This window comes from Fragaria vesca, linkage group LG3, assembly GCF_000184155.1.
Source record: "Fragaria vesca subsp. vesca linkage group LG3, FraVesHawaii_1.0, whole genome shotgun sequence".
Lineage (NCBI taxonomy): Eukaryota > Viridiplantae > Streptophyta > Magnoliopsida > Rosales > Rosaceae > Fragaria > Fragaria vesca.
In genome coordinates, this window is record NC_020493.1 from 15201495 (window position 1) to 15206831 (window position 5337).

Consider the following 5337-nt stretch of genomic DNA (forward strand, 5'->3'; position numbering starts at 1 on the left):
GGAAGTCGGGAATGGATGTTCGCATGCAAAAAGAAAAAAGAACAAAAAGAATTGGAGGTATACTGAGTGAATAAGAGGTGTAATGAGTAATATATTAATATATCTGTGAATTACATAAACAAGGCTATTTTAGGAATTTGAAAAGGAGGTCTAATGAGAAAATGCTTATATTTAAAAATAAAATGGAGGTGTAGAGAGAATGAGATGTATATTGAGCAAATTTGAAGGTTCCAATAGCCGCACTCTTAGCAATGCTAGCAATTTTTAAGTTAAATTTTAGTCAAATTAGCTAAAAGTCAATTTGGTTAGCCACTCTGCATCAATGCTCTCTATTTTAGCTAGTATTAAATTAATATTATTTTTCAAATGAAGATTAAATAGTTTAAATGTATTTATTTATTATATAAAACATCTTCTAATGAATGTATTAAATTATAGAAAGTCACTTCTCGCTTTCTATATTTAGAGAGTGAGATAGTTAAAAGTCATAATAACTAAATCTTTGCTAGTTTGTTGGAGCTCCTAAAATATCTAAAAAAACTAAACACACTCTCTAAAATAACTAAGAAGCTAAAATAAAAAATCCGTTAAAGATGCTTTGATGTGGCTATAACTAGAATTGCGATTGTCAGGACTCGATAATCAAAAACGAGTGAGTTCAGATCACTATCATTTGAGATTTGGGCCCAATTTTTAGATGGTTCTTCTAGGATATTTGATGGCAGCTTTGGGCTTTACCATAGAACTTGGGATTTGGTTTTTTAGTTTGAAAAAGAAAAAGGCTGAGAAGCTTTTGTTGTCAAAGTTGGTAGTTGTATGTATGATCAATCTTCATGGGGAGTAGCTTTACATTAGGGTGTTAAGTTTATGTGAATTTGAAAAACATATATGACGTCCGATGTTTTTCTAGTTATTTGATTGTACCACAATAGAGTGTTTTTTTTATTAGGTAAACAACTTAAATATTACAATTTCGTGAGTCAAACTCACAATCTTCCACTTATTAAAGGGAGACTATGCCGCTAAACCAAACAGTACTGGGCCACAATAGCGTGCTTAGGTGTTGACACTTTGTTTTAGTTAAAATATTTATTCAAACATCAAATTTTATTATTAAATGTAATTTTAACACAAAGACGTGAATAATTTACGGCTCCTTGTTCCCTTTTGTTTAATCTCTCCTCTCTCTTATCTATTGGTGTCGATCCGCAATATGCTCTCAAAAACCTATCCTCTCTAGCGGTGTGTCTCTTCGCGCTCTCTCTAGTGCCGCCTTTGTTTGATGGCGGTGAAACCAACAACATCAGCCGACTTGTAACCTTGAGGCATCTCTGCCACAACACTGATCCTCTCAGCCCTTTCCTTCAGCTTCACCAAAATCTAATTGATTGGGAAGGAAAATGACATGATCGCGGTGACGAGACTTCGCATCCTATACATGGTTTTGATCGATTGTTATTAAAACCACCTCCAAGCTCTAGACTTAAGTTAAAATCTAATGCATCTACATTTGAATGTGCGCGGCTAGAAGGCGGCGTCGCAACCATGACAACCTTCTGGCTTCTGCGAGCCACAGCCATGGTCAATGTTCGTAGGCTGGACGGCGAGAATCCAACCCAATGGGTCACCGGAATCAAGGGACCGAACTCGACTGGGGAGGTAGCATGAATAAAATGGTCAAGGGCTTTAAAGGCCGATTTGTTTTTAGCCGTTGGCAAGGAAGGTGAGGATGCAACGGCAGCTAGACCTGTAAATAGAACGGATTTGGACCGGATCAACCAAGATCCGTACGCGTTTAATAATTTAAAATTTTGAATCCTGACCCGACCCGTTACCCGCTAGATCTTTGATAACTCGAACCAAATCCGTATCCAGCGGGTTAACGAATACCCGACCCGTTAATTAGATCCGTTTATCAAAATAAATATTTTAAAAATTTGAATGGGGTTGGGCTTTTAAGCCTGAGTCTAGACTCAAGCCCAAACAAGCTCAGTTTTGGAATTAGGTCTTCCGGCTTGATTTCAAACTAGAAGTGGCCTAAAATTGTGTGTGGTTTTAGCCTACAGGCTAATAGGATCTTAGATCAATGAGATAGTTGGTATATACTTGAAGCACCGCAATTGAGCGCTCAGGCGTTAGTATGCACTCGCTCTAGTATATGCATTATTTATAGGATTTTTATTCTCTGTTAGACAAACAAAATAAGTGAGCGAAAATTTACAAGTGTCATGACACTTTGCTATTTTGGCCCAGCCCAAGTTTTAGTATATTGATGATTTATTTACAAAAAAAAGCTGTGAATAATTTAATGTTTGTTAACATTCTCAGAAAAAAAAAAATTTAATGTTTGTTAATATGGAGCAACACGTCTTTTCCGAGTATAGTATGTACAAAGTAATTAAAATTAATGGTGCCTTGTGCTCATATGATTTATTTGTGCTCCATTTTCATGGTGATGAGGAATGTGGCATGAGTCATGAGACATGCAGCATTGGGCATGAGGCATGAGGCACAGAGAGGGCATAAGGCATGTGAGGGAGTTGGATAAAGAGGATAAGGTATTATTCTTGAGAAAATTGGTACATGTCCTTTATTTAGAGGGACTTGCTTTGATTTGATTTCTCTCTAATAGAGAAGGACAGACAAGTGAGACAACAACTTAGCAAAGTGTCAAAGGGGCAAATTATGCTAGGGGCATCTAAGAAAATTTAATTAAGTAGAGGTTCTACGTTCCAATTAGCACTTTTTTGAAAAAAAAAAGAAAATGAAACTCTATTGATCGAAAAAAAAAATCATACAACGAGCTTTCTCGCTCAATCTAAGAGATTCAAAGATCATCTATTGTGGGAATGTATGCTGTGCAGCACGGTATAGCATACATACACTAATAAGAGGGTGATTGCATGTGTTTTGCACTGGGGGCTGATTTTGGAAAGTTGTCTTTGGAAAGCAGGCTGCATGTTGTATACTAGAACTTTCCATCTATTGTATATAATTGCTCAAGTAGTGCAACCACTGCACATTTGACAATGACTCTTAAAAAAACTCATACACCTTGAACAAAGAAAACACATTATTTAATACAGCAATATATCTACCTAGCTAGAGACCCTTATGGTATTTAGACCGTGTACAAACTAAAGAACAAGGGAAACAAGACCGAGGTCCACTCCACCCTAAAAATAAGACACTATTAGACAAAAAACAAAAATGCAATAAAATAAAAATAGACTATGGGCCTAAGGCAAAGCCCCTGCCCAAGATACCAAGCCCGAGGCCATAGAACTAACAAACCCTAGGCTCCTTCACCTCTTCGACCGGAGAGAAGACGCCACGCTGATCCATCGCCATGAAAACCACAAAGCAACCAAACACCACGCATCCACATCAGACTCAAACAAGCATCAAACCTAAAATTGCAGGTTATGATTATTTTTTTTTTGTAAGAAAGGAACATCAAACCATACAGTAATCAAATGTAGTTAACAAACACGATACGCCTTTGTGTGCTACATAAGAAAATAGAACCAATGCAAGAGAATCTTAAGCTATTTTAATGCTAAACCCCCCCCCCCCCCCCCCCCCCCCCCCCAAAAAAAAAACCCCTACGAAGCTCATCAAGTAACTAAGGGCAAGTTTGGGATTGTTGTGGCTTTTTATAAAAATTACTTATGATGTACTATAACTATAATCAGCTGTGAATTAAAATAGTTTTATGTTTGGTAAATATTATTTTTAAAGCTGCTGTCAATACATAAAAGATTATTTTTCAATATTTTTATCGACAGCAACTTCTAAAAACAACCTCAAGATTGCTTCTAAAATCTGCTTCCACTGACCGGTAATTTTGAAGAAAAAAAAAACTGTTTTTCTTTAATTTACCAAACACAATCAAATCTAAAAGTTAAATAAAATCTGATTTTTTTTAAAAAAACAAAGTTGTACCAAACTATGCCTAAGAGTTGTCACACAAAGCTAACCGACAAAGGTGCCTTATTCACTCCAATATTGATGCAATATTTAAAAATATCAAAGCGATGAGACCCAAACTCTAACCTTCTTTGATTAGAATCATCTAGGGCCAAAGGGGGTGGGGTGGGGGATCTAAATCATCTAATACGTGTAAAATTAGCATGCAAGTTAACAATAACCGACTAAGAAAATACGTTCAAACTTAGATTACCCTTAAGCGAGGAACATTTCTTTCCTTCTTTTATCCTACGGTTATCCATTAACTTTGACCAAAACATAATATCACTCATCTCAATCCGACCAAACCCACTCCCAATTCCCAAATGCCTGAACTCTAGAGTGAGGATCTATTAGTTGCACACCTCCAAGGCTCCAAGTGAAGGGACCATCACTTCATTTCCTACAAGCTATATGGATAAATCAAAATGGGGCATAGAAAGAAATCTCCAACCCTAATTGAGCTTGTTAGCTTAGTTAAGTCCCCTAACAACTATTTGAAAGAGCACACTGTGGTAGGTATCCAACCAGAGGTCTACTATCCTCTTCCTCCCCCTCTCAAAATGAAAACGACAAGGCGTACGCATCCATAGAATGATTCCTCCGTAAGATTCTGAATCCTCCCCCTACCCTTTTCTCTATCAACGTTGGCTGCTCAGTGGGACCCGCAAGGTGAAATTATTGTTGTCCAATTATCAAACGGCAATGGATACACAAAGTCACGTGGTTGGTTGCAGGGACCAGAGTGCTCAACTTTTTGATGTACGGGTCCCAAGTGGGAATTAAACTAATATTATTTTTGCACTTAGCAAGCAAGTTTTAGGAAAATAAAAACACATGTGGGTTTTAGGGTAAAGCTTGAGGAAGCTTCGGCTAGGAGAGCAGGAATTTTCGTGACCGTAGAGTTCAACGGTCACGCAGGCGAGACTTGGCAGATATTTTTGTCTTTGCGGTCAAGAAATTTCCTAAGGTGGACGATTACGTTATGGTCCAAATTCCAATGGATAAAATGTTAATAAAAAAGAGAGTAGTGCTAGAGACACCAAAGATTCATACCAAAATCATGTTATCGAATGATATATCATGTGCCAACTCATCAACTATATTTAGAAAGAATTGCTAGATGGATTTTCTTTTCTAATTTTTTATCAAAAAAAATTAGAAAACAATAAATGCTTTACTAGTTTTATATATCAAAAGATTTAAAATCAATAAAATCGAAACATTTATTTCCATAATAACATCTAAACCTTCCGAAAGGTCGTCACTTTCTTCAAGAGGAGATGATGATCTGCATTCAACTATATGAATTAGTGCCTGATCGAAAAAACTATATGGATTAGTGGGTGGTCTGGTGATTACTAATTG